This window comes from Tauraco erythrolophus, chromosome 6 (assembly GCF_009769465.1).
Source record: "Tauraco erythrolophus isolate bTauEry1 chromosome 6, bTauEry1.pri, whole genome shotgun sequence".
NCBI classification, from domain to species: Eukaryota; Metazoa; Chordata; class Aves; order Musophagiformes; family Musophagidae; genus Tauraco; species Tauraco erythrolophus.
The window spans coordinates 65905486-65927125 of record NC_141470.1 but is presented as its reverse complement, the minus strand read 5'-3'; the positions used below and the strand labels follow the sequence as shown (position 1 = coordinate 65927125).

At 44.9% G+C, this 21640-nt stretch overlaps 1 protein-coding gene across 2 annotated transcripts in view; it reads left to right on the top strand.

The window, feature by feature from the left end:
• The window catches only part of RHOJ (ras homolog family member J), a 56713-nt gene that overhangs the window by 27318 nt on the left and 7755 nt on the right, over positions 1–21640 (top strand). The gene's annotated exons all lie outside the window — the stretch shown is intronic.

Below are 21640 nucleotides of genomic sequence, written 5' to 3'. Positions count from 1 at the left end.
CCATCTCCACTTGGATAAATGCTATTATCTCTTCAGTCTTCTGCAAGGAAAGCACGTGCCTGTCAGATGTGTTTTGCTGTCTTTTAACTCTCCTGTCAGCACAAGCGTCAGCTGTTAGCAGGTCCCCGTGCGTAATAACCTTCCCGTGAACCGTTCTGAAGTTGATGCCCGTAATAGAAGCAGTTTGCCGATGAACTGGATTTGGACTGCACCCACAGCCTGTGTCACAGGAGGAGGAAAACGTCGTACATCTTCCATCCAGGACCAAAACATGTTCTTCCTTACTTCTGAGGTGTGAATAAAAGAAATTGTGCTAGCTGCCACTCTCAACAGAACCGATTAAAACCTTTTTTTCCCTGTATAATTTTATCCAATTCAGTATTTTCCAAAGACACACCTAAAACTCCTCCTTTGTCTATCTTTAGAGAAAAGGAACCAGTTTCACCTTTCAAATACAACACTCCTTTTTATAGACTTTCACTTAAAAGGAAATTTCTTAGCAAATGGCCGTTCTTTTAAAAGAACATGTTATAAAAAGCCAGCGTAAGACACAGGGAAAGATTTCTTCAGCATTCATTCTCTGAGCTAGTTTTGGCGCTCTGAGCACCTTGTTGGTCAGAGGGACTTCAGGAGATACGTTGCTTAAAGTGGACCATATTAGCATATCAACCACCTCCCTGTTTTCCTCTCCCCGTTGTACACAATGCAGCCGAGGAAGCCGCACGGTTATTCAGAGCCCGTGAGCTGCAAGGACAAACAGCAAATCTGACTCATTGTTGATGTACCTCCATTACCAAGTGTGTCTAATGAGCTGATATTTTATGGGCATTTCCTAAGCACTGTAATATGAGTCCTACACATCCCCGTGCTGGACGTTTGCCCACCGCTGCCTAAACACCAGCCTCAGTGCTGCAAGGCAGTACGGAGCAGCGGTGTTTGACAAAGGCTGGGTTGCTGTGGCACGAGTGTGTGGCACGTGGATCAGTGGCAGAGCAGGACAGAGCTTCACTGCTTGTTGGTGCGCGCCGGGAGGATGGGATGCACAAACAGAGCCCGTGTCTGTTTCCATCTGCTCACTCCGGTCCCGCTGCCGGACTGACTCAGACGCAGGAAGTCTCTCCGCAGCGGGAGGGGTGCGGGCCGGGGCGGCGTGAACCACCAGAGCAAGATTAATGCTGATGACAACCCCATGGGGAATTTGATGGGGGGAAATGAGACAGCATCATTTGAGGAGAAACCTCCTAGAAGGGATTTATCAGGCCTTTCCTGGTAATGTTTTGAACTGGGAGTAAACCCAGTGGAAGTGTCCTCCCCACTCCTCCTCTGTACCCACATCATGAGATCAGTCCCTTTGAGCGAGGACCCCGGAGCAGTGGTGGGATCAGGGTCAGCCTCTTTCCCTGGCCAAGAGAAAGATGACCTTTAAGTCACGATGCAGTGAAATTCCTGGAAGAAAAAAATGCCACCGACTCAGAGAAACTATTGCCTCTGGCCCTCAGCTGCCTTTCGTGCAGACACATCGCAGCTCCTCTCCAAGCAGCTGCTTTGCATTCCCTGCAAGCACCAGCGACAGGCAGGGGCCAGCAGCAAAGTTCAAGTATTAAATGATGCTTTTGACTCTTCATTGACCTGTGGAGCTGGATGATCTTCTAATAATCAAATTAGAGACAGGCATGCTATCTTCTTACGTTAGGCAGGGGGAAAGACACCACAGAGATTCCTAAAAATAGAGTGTGTAGAAATCAGGACCAGAATATCTTACCAGTCTATCCAGACACACAGAGTAGCACGAGCTTCCTGCTCTCCAGGCTGAACTGCTGCATAACTCATTGGCATGGCAGGAGATGTACCGATATTTCAGTACCTGGAGTGAGGTGTTTTTCCATCCTTCCCGGTGGTACAGGCAGCACTGCCTTGCAGACATCTGGCTGCATGTGGACTAGAGACAGGATTAAAAACAGCTAGCAAAGGCAGAAGTATGATAAGATAAGCCAGATAAGAGGGAAACGATTCAAGAATATATGCCAAGCAGCAGTGTTTGCCATATGAGCCTCAGCAGTCAAGCGTGCCAGTTTGCATCAGATCAGACTCATCCCTGACCGTGCACTTAAATTGCCAAAAATAGCGCTGTGCATCTCAGCTAGCTCCATCCCTCCAGCTCCCATGCCAGGCTGCTGTGTCACACACCTCTGCCACATAGCTGCTGCCTCCGTTGAGTTGGAGCAGAGGGATTTCCACTGCTGCTTGTAATTCATGCTTCTTGTGCTGGTTTTAAAGTGATGCATGTGGCAAGGGGAAATTCTGCAATGTGAGAAGGCTTCAGTCCTACCTCTGCTGTCTCTTTTCTATCCTTCTCCAAAGGATTTACAAAAGATCCTTAATCCTCACGTATTTCAACAGTGGATTGGTCCTTTACCTGGCCACCTCTAGCTCCAATTTAAGTTGACTCCAAGGATGAAACAACCCAGGAAGTCGCTCCCAGATTTCTGTTTCCAAATGGTCATTCTCTAGGAAGACCAGGAAGCATTTCAATCTTGCTGTATTTATATTCACTGAAAGAGCTGCCTATTTGCTCTAGCATCCCTCTAAGAACCATAGCAAACAAAATTCAACCCTGTCACTGTGATATAAAAGTGTGTATGTCAAGCCAGAGAAAGCCCCGCCTTCCATGAGTATTCTTAGTGTTATTTAATAACGTAGGTTTAGCTCCCAGATATTTCAGCTTATTTTTTGGCTATGATGATAAATGCTTCAAAAACAAAAACCAGGCAAAGTGGCTGTAAGCCAGAGGGGAAAGGTCCCCAACAGAATAAGGACATGGAGCTGTTGGAGAGGGTCCAAAGGAGGGCCACAAAAATGATCCGAGGACTGGAGCACCTCTCCTATGAAGACAGGCTGAGAGAGTTGGAGTTGTTCAGCCTGGAGAAGAGAAGGCTTCAGGGTGATCTTTTAGCAGCCTTTCAGTACCTAAAGGGGGCCTACAAGAAAGCTGTAGAGGGGCTGGAGACGGGCATGTAGTGATAGGACAAGGGGCAACGGCTTTAAAATGAAAGAGGGGAGATTTAGATGAGATATAAGGAGGAAATTCTTCACTTTGAGGGTGATGAGGCACTGGCACAGGTTGCCCAGAGAAGCTGTGGCTGCCCCATCCCTGGAAGTGTTCAAGGCCAGGTTGGATGAGACTTTGAGCAACCTGATCTAGTGGAAGGTGTCACTGCCCATGGCAGGGGAGTTGGAACTGGATGATCTTCTAAGGTCCCTTCCAACTCAAAGCATTCTATTGTTGTATGAACAGAAAGTTTGGTTTGTACAGTAGGAGGGGACAGTAACTGCAGGGCATATATGGCAGCACAGATTTGGTATATGCAGATCAACTTGTTAGAAACGGGAGCTGTAAGCATACAGGCCAAAAAATAAAAAAAAAAAGAGTGAGTTTAGGACTGAAACCACAGTTGTTCAAACAAACGGGCTAATCACAGCCTCGGTTGCACACACATGTGCAGGTGCAGACTGATCTCAGCCAGCATCTGTGGAAAATGTCACTTGGCAAAAGAACACGTCACACAAAAGCAAATGCTGCGTGCGCACACACAGAGCCTGCTGCTGGCAAGCTGCACTAGGGAAGGGTCCTCTCTGATCTACACTGCATGGTGTTCTCTTGAAAAGACAATGTAAAGCGTTCATTGTCCAGCAGTGCTGGGTCACTTCAGGTATGAGCAGAGCTTCTTTACTTGACCGATGGAGAGCCCCAATGCAGGGCTGCCATGAGAGCTGGTGGAGGTGCAGCAGTACAGGGAGCAGAGGGACTGCGAGGGATAAATGCACAGAACAGCACCTTCTTTGCCCTCCTGCTCCCTGTTCTCATGTGGTCACAACCGCACAATCCTTTCACAGAATCATAGAATCATAGAATGGTTTGGGTTGGAAGGGACCTTAAAGATCATCTAGTTCCAACCCCCCTGCCAGGGGTAGGGACACCTTCCACTAGATCAGGTTGCTCAAAGCCTCATTCAACCTGGCCTTGAATACTTCCAGGGATGGGGCAGCCACAGCTTCTCTGGGCAACCTGTGCCAGTGTTTCACCACCCTCTGAGTAAAAAATTTCTTCCTTATATCTAATCTAAATCTTCCCTCTTTCAGTTTAAAGCCATCAGCCTTTGTCCTATCACTACACTCACTTGTAAAAAGTCCCTCTCCAGCTTTCTTGTAGGCCCCTTTAGGTACTGGAAGGCTGCTAGAAGATCTCCCCGGAGCCTTCTCTTCTCCAGGCTGAACAGCCCCAACTCTCTCAGCCTCTCTTCACGAGAGAGATACTCTAGCCCTCAGATCATTTTTGTGGCCCTCCTCTGGACCCTCTCCAACATCTTCATGTCCTTCTTATGTTGGGGGCCCTGAAGCTGACTGCAGTACTGCAGGTACTCACAAGAATAGTGTAGAGGGGCAGAATCACCTCCATTGACCTACATCCATCTCCTCACATCTGCTCTCTGCCTGGTTGCATAAAACCTACAGCAACATGTAGACACCTTTTTATGTACTAGTTTTGTCCTGCGTCTACTTCGATTGCAGGAGCTCTGTATAACACTGATATCAGAGAAAAAGACACACAGACAGACAAAGTGCCCTATGGGAAAGTGGCTATGTTTATTCTACCTTTTGCATTCCGTAGAGTGAAAATCTTTTACCTTGCCTCCCTGTGCCAAACGTTGGGTTGAAACAAGAGCAGAAAAATACAGACAGAAGGAAAAGAGAAAAAGGTGCTTTGCTCAAAGCACTAAAAATACCAGCAATTTAAACAAAAATTATGTTTTGTTGGGATATTTTTTAAGCAATAGCTTCGGGTTTTTGGACAAACCTCTGTGGTCCATGCTTGCTTCCTCTTTCCTTCCACTTTGTTTCGCCACAAGCCATAATTGAGCACATGATGTGGTCACTAATTGCAGAGCAGAGCGCGCCATTGCATAAGAGCATTATCAGGCAGCGGGGCAGACAGATTTACGCAGCCCAGAGGTACAGGGTGCTTCCTCCACTCATGTAGGCAGCATCAGAGAGGGCTTAAAACCACCATCAACCTCCCCCTTGCATTGCTCTCCTGATGCAGCTTGGTGGCGACTTTCCATATATGCATGAGTTTGAAATCAGCCAAAGAGATATCCTTAATAATGCCAGTTCGTGGCAGCAGCAAAGACCTTGGAAATCAAGCCTCGGGCTGGTACAGGAGAGCCCTGGCACGGGTACAACCCCTGCAGCCGAGCTCTGTTAAACCAGCACTCAACTCCAGACCTTGCTCACACCCACCGGCACGAGCGAGAGGTGCAGCACAAAATACCTAAACCCACCCAAGAATCTCACCACTTGCTTTTACCTGCTTTTTTTTTTTTTTTTTACCTGCTTTTACTGTGGTGATATTTAGGGTCAGGGAATACAGTGCTCATCCACTGCTATAGAAAACACTGCATGCTACTTTGTTAGCTCCGTTTTTATGGCACCAAAGCAGACTGTTGGGGGTTTCTCAGTATTTTCTAAATCTGAAAAAAAATCACTCAAAACCCTTTTAAACTGCTAAAAATGCACAAGAAAAGAAAATGTTTTCCACAACTCAGCTTTTCTCCATGTGACAGAGTCCACTTCAGCTGAGCTTAGAGGTGTCTGAGTTAATGTCTGTCTCACTTAATCTGGCAGCCTGGTTTCTTCGTGGATGTACTTTCTGAATGAGTTTCTGGGAGTCTTTGCGATACATTACTCTGACAGGGCAGGAACTGGGAAAAAAACATTATCTGATGAGTTCAGCTCTGGACAAAGTCAGCACAAGACCCCAAGGTGCCTGCTTATACAAGCATCAGCACTGTCTCATTAAAAATCAATGCAAAATTACAGCACGTTTGAAAACTCAGCAACGTCACAAGCACTAAAGAGAAACAATCCCTGCCAGGCAGCTGTGGCCGAGGCGAGCACTTGCCCTGCTGATGTTCAAAATCAATTTCCACCAGCGGCAACGTTTAGCTACTCTAATCTTGTTGTCAGGAAAATCAGGTTGCTTTGAGCAACCTGGTGTAGTGGAGGGTGTCCCTGCCCATGGCAGGGGGGTTGGAACTAGATGATCTTTGAGGTCCCTTCCAACCGTAACCATTCTATGATTCTATGATTCTGTGAATCAGCTGAAATAAATATTGCAGGCAATCTTGTGCACTCTTCTGAAGGTGCACGTGGGCAACGCACCCTGTCTCTGCTGCTCCATGCACCTGCAAGAGCAAAGGACCTGAGACTGTCCCACAGGGATGAGCACGACACGACGGCCAGGCTCCAAGCATCACCAAGAGAGATGTGCTGCCTGCAACGATGGCCAAACCCGAAGATTGGATGCCCCATCCCTGGAAGTGTTCAAGGCCAGGTTGGATGAGGCTTTGAGTAACCTGATCTAGTGAAAGGTGTCCCTGCCCATGGCAGGGAGGTTGGAACTCGATGATCTTAAAGTCCATTCCAACCCAAACTATTCTATGACTCTATGACTTCTCTATTTTGAGATAAAGCCACAAACTAAGGCTCAGGTTTTGTACCCCAGCTGCCCGGTGTGGCCCTGAGAAGCCACGTCCCCTCTGTGCACCTTATTTCCCCTGCTGCGAAACAGGAAATTTTCTTTCTCCACTTTCATTGTTGCTGTGTTTGCCTGGCTGGCCTCTGTCCGTCTGTTTGCACCACCCTTATACAATGGAGTCATAATCTGAGGTGTTGCCGTCGTAAAAATAGAAATGGAGAACAATGTCTTCCTTAAAAACAAGGCTTTTCATGTAGCTGATTGTGTAAAATATGCTGCTTAAAATCCGTTCGCTGTGCTAACCAGCAACTCAAATCAAAGGTGCAATTCGTCTCATATTTGGTAATCATTTGCGGGAAGCAGCTGTGGATTTTCTACCACGATTCATTTCTCCTTTATTTGCGACGTTGTGTGATTTTTCTTCAAAGTCCCTTTCCTCTGAAGTCAGATGTGATCCCCATTAGTGGCACTTCCGTGTAGCTGAAGAAGTATGTCAATGTTTTCTAATACAGATTAAAGCTCCAGAAAACAAGGGGGAATGCGCTGCTCGGCCCTCGGGAGAGTAATGTGAAACAGAAAAAATTACCAGGCATGATGTTTAGTATGGTCTCTCAGAATGAACCTCTTTATAAGCTGCGTATTTCAGTCAATTATTAAGCAAATACAGCCTTAAATAAAGCTAGATGGAAAATAAATAATATTTCTGCCAGATGAAAGAATAATTTGCAGAGATGCCAAATTTTATATTGGTGAATATTTTGACTTTTTAATTGGAGTATATGCTGCTATCCTGTATTTTGCTGACTATGTTCCTTTCTCGCTTAAAGGAAGAAATGAAATGTTATAAAAATAAGCATTTAATCATAAATTTCTGCTCTTCTGCAAGTAGTGACCATTGCTTTCTAAGATCAAAACATTTTAACAACAATTTACATAAAAATATACACAGCTTGTTTCAAAATTAGTTCATTTTTTTTTCCCCAGCTACAAGACATTATGATTGATGTTTCTCCCAACCAAAAGTAATTCATCTGAGCTCAGCAGAGCTGCCTCTGATGTTCACAAGGTGGAAGAAAAAGTGAATGAAATGTCATAAATCTTTTCAAGAGTAATACAAGCTAAATGGAGTTATAACTAACAGGGAGTGCAAGACATTCCTGGAAATTCAGCCAAATTAGAACATTTGATCTGGTTCAAAAATTGCATTTAAGCGTGCAATGATTAACGGAAAAGTTAAATTAGTTAATCCTAACCTAAGAGTTAGAAGTTTAAAGAGCTTTGGTTAGAGCAGAAACTCATTACCAATTTCTGTTGCTTGGAAAAGCTACACATTTCAAAATTAGTTTTCATGGTACATGAGGATGAAAGTTTAAAAATTATAAGATTTTTCCTAAGAGCAAACTTTCTCTAAATAAGATAGTAAATAAATGGATCGATGGAAAAAAACTCAACTATTCACTTCAAAACTTTTAAATCCAAGTGGTGGTCACACCTGTCCTGTGCCAGCTTTAGTTTTAATGCATTTGCAACAAGTTGATGATTTCGGACTCTATTAAACACCTTTTCAGCATCATGAAAAGCACTCCATGGCAGCTGACAGCCTGGATCCAGGTACTTGTGTTTTGCTCCCCATCCAGGCTGCATTGCCCATCGCCCACCAAGGCACTGGTTGTCACAGTGCTCATGGTGCCTCCCTGGTGTCCTGGGTTCCCCTCGGGGCTCACTGCTCCTGGTGCAGGAGTCTCTGCTCACAGCACTTGTTACCATTATGGCAGGGAAACAGCTTTACGTAAACTTGCTCAGGTCCTCTCGACAAAGGGAACTGTCCAGATCAGGGTCAGTTATTTCACATCGTTTCACTTCATTTCTCCTAATGGAAACATCTGAACTCTTCTATCGAAAGCGACAGCTTCCCATGGAAGTTTTTGATTCTATAGAAATCACATTTTCTAACTGAAAATTCTTGTCCAGCCCTATACAGGAATTTGGATATATTTTTTCTGTCCAAAGGATAAAATCCTTTGGCCTCAGCTCAGCCGGGCACTTCAACACCTCTTGTGTACATCCAGGGCTGGGCTGCAGCCAACGTGCAGTCTCTTGCTGTCCCGCAAGACCCAGTCTGTGCCAAAAAGGCCACCAAATCCTCCTCGGTGGTAGGAAGGACCCTTCTGAGATCATGGGGGCTGGATCAGGCTCTGCTGCATGAATGCAATCACGTTTCAGTAAAACATAAGGGTATCCTGTGCTCAGGTATACACTCACCTTCTCTGCCTTTCATATGCACAAACACACAGAGGGTGCATGCCACACATGAGGCATTTCATCCTTCTGCATCTGTTGCTTTTTCAACATTACAATCACTCCATTGTCTGCAGCAACTGCCACACTGGAGAGGAAAGTGGAAGGCTTCTAAGCAGGACGTAGAGAAAGCATTAGCAGTGTTTAAAACCTTTGTGGCAGCCAAAAAAAACCCAAAACCAACAACAAAAAAAACCCACCAAAACACCTTAACTTCAGATTTTCTTTCTTATCAGAAAGTTTAAATATTTCCAATATTTTTGTTTACGGAGTTTAACATTTCTGCTTCCTAACTCATAAAGGTTTAGATCTGCTGCACAAATGTTTGACTAATGTCTGCAAGCTGCAGAGTAAATAGCAGCTGAAGTTTGGTCCTGGTTCTAAGTACAACAGGCCCAATTCTGTTTCTGGGAAATGCAAAGTAGAGTTTCTGTCATGGTCCGTCTTGGGTTCCGAAACAGGTACTTTATTTTAAAGCCCTTTCAGGCAATGCCTCACAGGGAAACACGCACAGGAAAAGCCAGCACTAACGTCAAACTTGAACAAGACACAGACAAATCATCAAAGAAGCTGGTGCTGGAAGGTGCCTCAAAACATCATTTAATCTTTCCCCTGCCTGAAACAGGATTGACGGTGTGCAAAATGTCAGCTGGGAAGTGCTGGAGCTTGGGCAAACATAATGCTCCTGAGCTCTCATACTTACCTTATCCTGTCATACGATGCATTACACCGGAGACAGCTAGGTTCAGTTCAGTGTGCCAAATGTGCCCCTGCCCCAGCAGTTCACAGCTCAAGAGGATCAGATGCTGTTTTAAGCTACGCTGCTGTAACTCTGGAACGACGCCCGAGGCACCGTTCTGCTCTTTGAGCCAGAGAGCAAATCCAACTGCAGGTGTAATAGAATCATAGCATGGTTTGGGTTGGAAGGGACCTTAAAGATCATCTAGTTCCAACCCCCCTGCCAGCGGCAGGGACACTTTTTACTAGATCAGGTTGCTCCAGCCTCATCTAACCCGGCCTTGGACACTTCCAGGGATGGGACAGCCACAGCTTCTCTGGGCAACCTGTGCCAGTGTTTCACCATCCTCATTGTAAAAAATTTTTCCTTATATCTAATCAAAATCTCCTCGCTTTCGGTTTAAAGCCATTGTCCCTTGTCCTATCACTATATGCCCTTGTCACAAGTCCCTCTCCAGAGGGAGGCCCCCTTTAGGTACTGGAAAGCTGCTGTAAGGTCTCCCCGGAGCCTTCTCTTCTCCAGGCTGAATAACCCCAACTCTCTCAGCCTGTGTTCACAGGAAAGGTGCTCCAGCCCTCAGATCATCTTTGTGTCCCTCTTCTGAACTCGCTCCAACAGCTCCATGTCCTTCTTATTTTGGGGGGCCCAGACCTGAACACAGTACTGCAGGTGGGCTCTCACAAGAACAGAGTAGAGGGGCAGAATCACCTCCCTCGACCTTGCTCAAATGCACATGGCAGCACCTGGGATGGACATACACACACATATACCCCGCAGGTCTGCGCCCAAATGCAGCACCTCAGCCACTCACTAGCCATATCTTTGCATTAGGTACAGTATCTGGCTCATGGCGGTTTTGGTCAGCTTGCCTGGCACCCAAATGTAAGGAACAGGAGATCCAGGCTCTTTGCACAGACAGCAGCCAAGCTACTGGCTGCTTCCTGATTTATATTTCTGCACATCAATCATGTTTCCCCTAATATCAAGTTCTTATGGAAGACACACTCCTGTCCCCTTCTGTGTATATCATAGATAATTTTTTCTTCCTTTCTAGCTTTGGCGTCTGTACTTTTTGTTGAAGGTGCTGGTAAACAGAGAAGCCATTTTTCCCCTGAATCCCATTCGGCAGCTGTAGGATGTGCCATAATGTGCTGCCTTCTAGGCAAAAAAAAACCCTAGCTCTGATCCTCAAGCAGTCCAAGAAGAGTAGTGGAGAGCTGCCTTGATTACCCCCAACCACACAGAGAGCCTTGTCCTCCCATGCTCTGGGAACACCCTGTGTATTGTGAAATTTGTCTCATTTTGCTGCTAATCTTCCATGTATTCTGATGCTATTTGCCAACTGTCATGTTTCCTTGATAACCAGATGCTTGACATAACTTTGGAGATAGTCTTTTCCCCAGCACTCAGTTGCAGTTAGAGCAATGACTTGTTGCCTTACATGGACAGGAGAGAGAAGCTAAGCAATGAGTCAAGGGCTCCCTTTATTCCCACCTTTTCTCCTTGGAGTAAAGCTCGCACTCCTTGCTCTTCTTACCTTGATCTCAGCATCACTGTTAGAAGACTCCAAATACACCCTTCACGCAATTAGGTTTCAGTAAACAGCTGATTTCAAGTCTTGACTAACCTTATCTGTGTTAAAATAAGCTGAAATATCATAACTTCTGGTCTTTTGTAGGTCAGGTCAGCATAGATAGTTATAGTACTAATAAAATTGCTCCAATTATCAGTTACTCTTTAATAATTTCAGAGCTCTATCACCTTTGCTATTGACTTGAGCCTAGCTCTACATAAACATGCATTCCTAGATGTTGTGCTGTGGTGATGGAAGCTTTAAAAACATTTAGAAGAGCTACAAATATAGATAATAATCTACATTCTGCCTTTCGTTTTTTGGATAGGCTCACATTGCAGTCACAGCCAAAATTCTTTTCTTTCATTCATCTCAATGCCACAACCAATCACGTGCTCTCAGGAAGGGCACTTCCCCTCCATCAGGGTTAAGAAGATACCTAGTATTCTTCTTTGTTTAGGAACAATCATAATGTTTTTAATAATATGTTTGGGTTCTACCTATTTATACCACTTTACGCTGCGTTTGTTCCCGTCTAGCATTTGCTTGGATTTAGTGCTATGATTTTCACTAAAGAGACCCTCAGTTAGAGTATCATTGAAATGCACACGTCAGAGTCTAATTGCCTGCAAATTTAGTGCATTTACCTAGGCAGTTATTATTCGTTTCTTACTCAGGAGCAGAACTGCCTTCCATGGGGACAGCCACTGGTGCACAGCAAGCTGAAATACTCAGGAAGCACCTCCCAGTCTGCTGCAGTGCACAGACCTCTATTTAAGACAGAATGAAATCTAACAAAGCACTCTTTAGACACAATGTCAATTGTTCTTCAATTCCCCAAGCACTATAATCATGTTAGCTTTTTCCATCTAGCACAGCTTTGCATAACATTGAGGTCCAAGAGCTCCCTCAGGACTATATTACTGGAGTAACTGGTCACAGCCTTTCTTGCAAACAGAGACCCCAGGGTTCCTCGGATTCTGCTATTGGCAAAGTTGAATTTGTTCAAGGATTGATTAGCACAGCGATAACTCACTGAGATGCAGGGGAAATCCTCCAGTGCTGATTTTACAAACAATGAGGTCAATGATTCCGATAAATCAACTTCATTCATGCTGTCTGTAAATAAGTAATGTCCCAGACCGAGAAGACACTGGCTCATTTTTAGTGTTGTGCTTTTTCTGAAAGCTTTGGGAATTTCCATTCTCTTTCATCCATTTCTGGACCAGATTCTTTCTGCTTGATCTTCCTAATCCACCTCCACTGCTTTTGTGTTCTTTGTCATGTCAGCTGGCCAATGCTGAAGTCTGACTTCTCAATCATTTTGAAAGATTTACAGTGTTTCATATCAGCTGCTTGAATAAAAAGGTTTGGTGGACAGGTACATCTCTTCTAGTTGCTATCTCTGCATAGCAAACACCCAGCTGTGAAGAGCTGTAGCCTTTTTCCTCTCAAGATGCTAAAAAAAACATATAGTACCAGTCATGAATCTTCCTATAAGATGACACTGTCTAGAGGAATTTATTCCTATTGCAGAGTGGGACAATACAGCTGTCATTTGGTGTGAGCCTGCTTCCACAACACGGCTGCAATGTGAATTGGGGGTGGGCATTTCCCACCAATTCCACTGGAATCCTCAGACTCATACAGATGAGGCAAAGAAGAGGGGGTGCCCCATGCCATATGCAAGAAGCAGGAGCCCAAGATGAAGACCAATCCCTAGAGGCAGTGGAGAGATGTCTGGAAAAGAAAACTTGAAAAGTGTTTAGGTATAACTTCTCTGATGCTTCCAGAAGCACATGAAATGTCGTGCTGAAAAAGCTTATCTCTGCACAGTTCATCCTAGACTTTCAGAAGTCTTTGACATTGACTTCCACACCATGAGAGCGCTGCAGGAGCATGACTATTTGCCTCCCCTTCTATGAGATGCCTTCAGCGGGCATTTGAGTTACAGTCTCCAGATTTTCCATACAACGGCAGAGTTAAAAAGAATATAATAAAAAGGCTTACAAATACAAAAGCCAAGAATGACTTGACTTTGGCCTTAAGAAAAGCACAAGGAACTGCAAGACTCGTTAAATGATGAGAATAATCAACCCATGCGAGCTTTAGATCAGCCGCTGAGGGATGACAGGTAGAAATAGGAAAGTCATGTTACCTCTGGCTAGATCGTTAATGAAACCATAGCTAGACTACACTGTCTAGTCCCGGCCACTGCTTGAAAAAGAATTGGGAAAAGAGCTGGAAGAATGATATAAGAACAAGAAAATATGCCTTGTGGGAAGACATTAGATAAGCTATTTAGAGCAGAAAAAATGATGCTATGAATCCTATCTGGCTTTAAAATCACTAAATGTCCATGGCCTGAAGACAGAGCAGCAAATTCCTCACCACCTCATCAGACCAAGAGCTACACTGAGTGAAATCAGCTGAAACGCAGCCCTGAAGGTCTCTCCGTTCTCCCACCGCGGGGAGCAACTGGAAACGGTTTTCAGATATGGTAAATATCAGATGGCAAAAGTATTTGCTCAGCAGAACATAGACCTCATCCATTGATGAGGTGACAGAAAATGGTGACGTTTACTCGGAGCTCTTCCTTTGAAAACTGCTGGCATTTGGAGGCCTGCGCAACCTAGTGGTGGATGATTACAGGAGCAATTAAAGAAAAGCATTTAGTACAATTTACATCTAAAGCGAGGTATTTAGGCCAGTTACAGGGCAAAATAACACACTTTTGATTTTTCTTTCAGAAAGAATATAGTTAAGCTGCAGGATAAGTCTGAGGTAGCAAATCACTTTGGCTGTAATCAAATCTTGTTTGTCGTACAGGAGGAAATGAGGGAACATGCCATGACTAATGTGTGACTCAATTTCCTGGAGATGACCCTCACATGTGGAAGTGAAGAATGGCCTTGGCTTGAGTCACAGGGCACTCGTGGACCCTGGGTGGGCCAAGGGTCCTGTAACACCAGCTCTTCTCGGCACTGAGTGTCTTGGCCACACAGTATTGTAGCATTGTATTCAGTATTCAGTCAAACCAAAGGGAATATTCCAAGGAGGAACACAGAAGTGGCAACAGTCGTTAGAGCTCATCTGAGTTGATTGTCATTGGCCCGAATGATGAGAACATGTCATTAAGGTCTTTCTTACTCTTTTTTTGACCAGCTTGCTTTGGTGTAGCATCACTAGGGCTTTCATTTGTAGATTTCCTGAGTGTTCCCAGCTTCAGCTGGCGCTGTGTAACATCTCCTGAGGATAGGTCCACAGCAGCTGAAATAAAGTGCCCCAGACACTGACCCAACGAAAATCAAAGCAGCCTGTGAGAGATTAATCCCTGACAGCCGTATCCCTATTTTCTTCACCTAGATCAGCCAAAGAAAGGTATTTCTGAACACAAATATGACCCAAAGTGAGATTCATAAATGCACCTGAAGCACTTAAAAGGTGCTACAAAAATGCATTGCCCACATTTACTTTGTTTTCCTGTTGAATATTAAAGCTGCTGTGAAGTCTGGGATATGTCATTTTGTTTCAGTTACTTTGCTACCTGACTGCTATGGGAACCAAAGGGAATTAGAGATCTAAATGTCTTTGAGGCATGTTTGAGTTTCAGTCCCTAGTTGGAACGTAACAGGAATCTTCACATTTCAGCCACAGAGGTCCTTAATTAGGAGCTATGCAGTACAAAAAGAAGACAAATCATAAACAAGATTTTTTAAAATTGCTCTACTTCAAACAAATTCCTACAAAAGGACTCCTGTCCTGCCAGAGAGGAGCACACAACTGTGAAGGGGAGGGGGATTGCCAGTTCATTACGAAAGCTTTCACAAAACTATACTCGGAAGGAAGGAAAGTGTTACCCAGCAAGAAAACATATCGTCAGTATCCCCAGGGATATCAGGTGCTGGAGAACTCACCACATTCAGTGTATTGATCACTTCACAGAAATCACTCTGAAAGATGCCAGAGGAAGGAACTTGAGGTCCCTGAGACACCCGGCATTTGCTGCAGTCCACAGACAATACATTTGTTCTTGAAGATACAGTCTGGACTTGAATCATGCCTTGCAAAGATGATTATTCTATCAGAGAGGGAGTAAACCCCCTGGGGAAATCATTGACTAATGCCCCCTTCTGAAGAGTTCAACTTAAACCTGAAATCTAGGCCAAGGAAAGAACAAAACAAACCACACACAAAAAACCACCACTTTAATTGCAGGTGGATTCTATTCTTTATATGAATGTCTCAACAGTTATTCTGGTAAAGAACACGGTTTTGGCATTGCTGAAAATGTTCTGATTTTATAGGTTGGTATGGCAGTGAATAGGGAATAGTCACAAGGGAGAAGTGATATCAGCTGCTTCTTATACTGAGAAACCTGAAGAGAAGGACATTGCATTCTCATCTCCCTGGGAGGTGCTCTAGTCTTCCAAGGTGACGCTGTATGGAGAGGTTCACCCATTATTTTGCCAATAAGGTCTATGTTCTTTTGTGAATTTGGATCCTTCCCCTTTCCAAATGTCCTGGGCGTGATTAAGATGCCCCAAGCTAGAGTACCTGGGGTGTTGGTTGACAGCTGAATGTGAGCTGGCAGTGTGCCCAGGTGGCCAAGGCGGCAAATAGCATCCCTTACTTGTATTGCAAATAGTGTGGCCAGCAGGACTAGGGCAGTGATCATCCCCCTGTACTCTGCACTGGTGAGGCTGCACCTCAAATGCTGTGTTCAGTTTTGGGCCCTCACTACAAGAAAGACACTGAGGTGCTGGAGTGTGTCCAAAGAAGTTCAACGAAGCTGGTGAAGGGTCTGGAGCACAAGTCTTATGAGGAGCAGCTGAGGGAACTGGGGTGGTTTAGTCTGGAGAAAAGCAGGCTGAAGGGAGACCTTATTGCTCTCTACAACTACCTGAAAGCAGGTTGTAGCAAGGTGAATATGGTCTCTTTTCCCAAGTAACAAGTGATAAGACAACAGGAAACAGCCTCAAGCTGTGCCAGGGGAGGTTCAGATTGGATATTATGAAAAATTTCTTCACCAAAGGGCTTGTCAAGCATTGGAACAGGCTGCCCAGGGAAGCGGTTGAGTCACCATTCCTGGAGGTATTTAAGAGACATGCAGATGTGGCACTGAGGGACATGATTTAGAGGTGGACTTGGCAGTGTTAGGTTAATGATTGGACTTGAGGATCTTCAAGGTCTTTTCCAACCTAAATGATTCTATGATTGTATAAGTCACAAGAAGATATTTCACTCTACAACTGAAAATTTTGTTCAACTAGAAACTGGAAATATATATATATTATATATGAAACATATGTATGTTTGTGTGCTTATGTATTTTAAAGACAAAAACAGTGCTTAGTTTATTTCTCATTGCTATCCTCCTTCCTTAGTATCTGATCTGTATTTAACACATTGATCAGATCCAGTTATAGCTTCATGCAGAGCTTCACCCGACAAATATATGCAGGAGCAAAGAAGTTTGGTTTGAAGTAGCACTGTGAGACTGGGTACAAGCTGAAGCCATGAGTTCAAAACAGTACTGCTCCCTCTTGAGTGAGGCCTGTATTAACAAGCATCTTCGAAAGTGCAAAGAAAGCTATAAGGCACGTATTTAAAGAGCTTTCTATCTAGAAATTAAAAATTTGGTCAGGTGTCTACCCATCCCTTAGAGCAGTAAAAACCCAAAACTTCCATCTAACCCACCCGAAACTCCACTGCAGCTGACCGAAAACTACTCTTCTGTCCCTCTTCCCGATTTTACCCTCCTTCCCAGCTGGAAAAAAACAACAGACTTGAGTGTTTTTACTGCCAGTAAACCAACCTGAATTGCAGCTGTGCTTATACCAGTGGCCATTAGTCTGTGTCAAGTAACATGCATCTGGTACACATCATCATAGTGAACAAAAGGATGCACAAATTTAATAGTCAGAGTTGTTGGCAAGGGCACAAGATGGCTCTTGTGAAAGTTTGAGGCTTGACACAGACTAATTTGCCAAAAAAAATGAGAAAGCCTTTCTATCCAGGCAGGTGTTGCCATCTCTGCCTGCTATCATGCTCCTGGTATCTCTCCAAAGCAACTGGACCTTAGTTTGTTGGCAGGAAGGCACTAGAATAAATGGATGACTTCTCCCATGTGGTACCACATTAGACGTTGCCTAAGGTATTGTCTATATTCTGGCTAGTGGTTTCACAGTTGTTTGGTTCTGCAAGCACTTCTTTACAGGCATGGAAAAATTCTCCATGATGTGTACATCCACTCTCCTGTACCACAGCTAAGCTAGTCTGAGCTATTGCATCCTAGTTTGGTGTCATACCATAGCCTTACATGTTGCTTTGAGCTATTAGTCAAGGATAAGAGATTCTGGGAGGGCAGCAGACAATTTATGTCCTCTTTCTGTCAGTGCAGACTGTGAACGTCGCTGTCGTGTGGCTGAAAGGCTCTTCCAAGGGAACAATTGAGTCCCACAGCCACTAAAGTTTTGCTGTGAGCAAATGAAACACAATGGGGAAGAGTTTACCAAAGACTGATCATTGAGAGGTGGATCTGTGGCCACCTGGGCAACAGAAACATCAACAAAAATTGCCATATTGTCCCCAGGAGCACAAATTAATCACTTATTTAGAAACAGAGCTCCCAGCTCAGACCAGTTCATGGTCCACACACCAGATCCACCCCAGACAATAACTCCGTCTAGCACCTTGGCTTTCTGCTGTGGTCTTCAAGCAGGACAGCATGTTTCAGACCTCTGTGTTGAAGCCCACTAGCAAAACCCCCAGGCATGCAGACCTACGACAAAGCCTTGGAGGTGACCCAAAATAGTTACTCTAACTCTAGCAAGCAATACTCAGCTAATTCTTCATCTAACCAACATTTTAAAAGGGGTGTTTAACAGATCCCGCACTTAGTTAAAACCACCCCATGAAAGGAGGAAAACGTCTGCCTTATCACATCGTCTGATGCAACCGAGTCTGGAGCCAAACGAGAACCAGGACTGTGCGAGTACTCAGCCACATTTTATTGCAGTCCCTGCTGCACTCGGTGTTAAAGGCCATGCTGTTTCAGTGCTTAATCGATACATCAATACGGCCAGTAAATGGCAAGGAGAGCTTGTATTTACCTTGTTACTCCAAGATTGCTCATAAAGCCGAGTTCACAAGCCCATAAAGGAGCCTGCATTACCCCCAGTGACTGGGAAGGAATTCCGCGTTGGCTTCCCATAAGCTTGGCCGCTGAGAGAACAGGAAAACATAGTAACAGGGTAAGTAAAAGTAAAGTGAGATAAAGCCAAAAGTAAGGCCTACAAATCTAGGAGACCAATCTCAGCTCATAAATGTGACCTACCAAGTGGTCACAGTGAACAGCCTTTTGCCTGACAGAGGCGGACAGATAAACTCCTAGTATAAAAATACCATGACGTTTTCACAGGCAAAAGCCATTTATTTTGACATCTGTTTTGCCTGCATGAAAGCATGGTAGAAATTTCAGCACCAACACATTAATCTAGACATCGCTGCTTCAAGAACTAGTGATTGTTTGAAATGTCAGTGTAAGCCATCGGGTCCCCACTGCATTCAGAGCCAGGAATCCAAAGACAACAGTTTGCCTGTTGCTGAAGTTTAGCCAACAAGATAGTTTTGCCGGGGTGGTGGCTGTAAATTTAGAGAGGTGATGTGGATAGGAGAGATATCTTCTGATGATGAGGTAGTTTAGAAAAATTGACAAGAAGAAAGAAAATATGAAGGTTGATGGGGACAAGAGAAAAAGACAAAAAAAAATGGAAAATTAAAAAAAAAAAAAAAAGAAAAAAGGGAAAAAAAAGGGAAAAGAAAAAAGAAAACAAGAAAAAAGGAACAAAAGAAAAAGGGAAAAAAAGAAAAATAAAAGAAAAAAAAGACAAAATCTGAGTAGACTCAGGGTGCATTTTTCCAAAAGCCTTTGTGTTTCTTTGCTCTGGTGTATGTGGAGAGCAATGGCAGGACACCACCGACCTATTTATTCTCCCTCAACATTTCCCAGAGGTCACCAAGAGCCAAACCGAACTGCACAAACTATCGATAACTGTTCAGCGTGTGGTCCACAGACCTGTTGCAAAATAACCACCTTGACTTCATGGACCACAAAGCACAGCACGCCAGCAATGGACTGGACCTCTATCCCAACAGCTCATCTCCAAATCACATGAACTACTGGAACAGCACGGCAATTTGTACCCGCACCAGGGCTTTTTGGCAGGGTAGCTCTGTCAGTCAGATGCCACCAAGAGATGGCCCAGAGAAGCTTCACAGCAACCTGAGCCTGGACAGAGTAAATTTCAGTACGACTTTTAAGTTTTTACAGCCCTGAAGACCTGAGCTGTCTTTTTTAAGCAGAACCCAGCTCAGTCTGCCTGCACTCAGCCAGCATGAGAGGCAAGGCTGGGTAACTATGTCAGTACCAACATACGGCAAACGCCTCTTCACATTCATCAGACACATTAGACCACCTGCACCTCCACGCACACCATGGCCACACAGTTGTCACATGAGCATCCTGCTTTGGGGGTGCTTCACAGACTCCATCCAAATTCAACCAAGGACTGACGGTGCGATGGATGCTCGTGTGCAGTCCCAGACACCCCCTTGGCCAGCTGAGCTCTGCATGGCTCATGCACCACAGCTGGGAAACGGCCTTCAGCTCAAGGGTACGTCTTCCCATAGTCGGTGCTTGAGCAGAGCAAAATCAGTAGAACAGGTCAGGCTCCTGCACTTCTTGGTGCAGGGGCAGGTTGCAACTGGAAAAAAACGCACACCTCCTGGCTGCCTCGGTGTCCCCCACTGCTCCTGAGAAGGGAGCTAAGAAAAGCCACCACATTGTCAGTAGACTTACACAGTTCATACCTCTACCAGGACGTTTTGAGACCCCCTACACCACAAAAAGTTGAAAACCAGGGCCCTGGGAAGGTTTTGTTCAAACCAGTTTATTCAAGTTGGGTTGAAGGAAGAGGATGGGGCATCTGGGCAGACTCCCGCCTGCGCTGGTACTCGTCTCCCCACCCTGGTACCTCCTCCCTGGGCTCTTGCACCCATGGACATCTGTGCTCAACAGCCAGCTCCATTTTGAGTTCCCCTGAGAGCTGGACTGTATATGAGCTACGTCCTGAACTGAGGAGTGGGAGGAGGGCTCTTGGACCCTTTCCCATCTCCTCTTCCTCGCCTTCCTGTACTTCACAAGGCAGCCCCAGCAGCGGGTGAGCGTGGCCCATCCTGCTCTCATCAGCAAGTCTGGTCCTCGCTGAGCCTTTGTACTTTCAGGATGTCAGTTTTGTTCTGTTTATATGCTAGCAGAATTACTGTGTCGCTTTGCAAGCAAGAAAAGCTGCTGAATAATCAGTCTGTCCAGCCACTCTGACAGGGACTCTTCAAGTCTAAGAGGTTTCAAACAGGACATTGCTCCCCAGTGCAGGAGCTATTAACTTCTATAAACTGGTAGGTGCTTTTCTCCTACAAAATTCTTATCACTTTAAAAAAGATCAGTAAGAACCTGTGCGGTGTTTTCAAGCCTTCTCCTTGCCAAAAGCAATTATCAGGCTTGCCCAGCCCTCATTAATTCCATGTTGTGATCACCTGACAGGTACCAGTCTTAGCCCTCCCCCCCACCCCAGCCATAGCTCTGTGTTTGTTCCAGCCCTTTGCCCTTGTGCTTAAAAAAGTAATAGTCCATGGGCTTCGAGAATACCATTATTTTGAGCAACTTTCCTGATAAATGTTGAAAGTCTTCCTGTTGACTAATGAGTGGAACTGGATTCCCCTCCTTTCTTGCCAGTCGGGCAGTAATGATTTAAGCAGATTAACTGGTTAACTAAATGTCATTAACACCGACCATACCCTTTATGCAAAATAACACTGATTACAGAGATCAGCTAATAACGATCAGCTCATCCAAACACAATGAGAAAACAGTTTCATCAATGTCAACAGGCTCAAAATGAAGTTCAGAGTGAATTCCACCAAAGGAGTAAACATGTTGAATGTGATCAATAAGCTAAGCCATGGTATCCTTCATTTGCAACAGAATCTGTTCAACATCTCTGACAATATTAGTGCTCCTCTTCCTCCTCGTCCTTTGAGGCATCCACCACAGAGCCCACATGTTAAGCACTGCCACTTGACCTGTGACTGCATGGCACAGGACAGGTGGACCAAGAGGCAGCACACCTCCACTGGACCCCACTAAACATCAAGCACTGCCATCAACCACTGCTTCATCGTTTCATAGCCTGGAAGAAACTAATTAATAAGCCCTCTCGATGATCCATGACAAACCTACCTCAACACTCATGGTGAGGAGGCAGGAATTCTGTGCTTTCAAGTCCTAGCACCTCATGGAGGGTCAGCTGGTGGCTGCAGGGGCAAGAGCAAATGTTCCCTGGTCTCTGGGTCCCCGATAGCAGCGGTGTGTGCAGCTCATCTCTCTTGGCTGTCTCCGAAGAAATAAGAGCTTGGCACAAAGCTTTCGCTT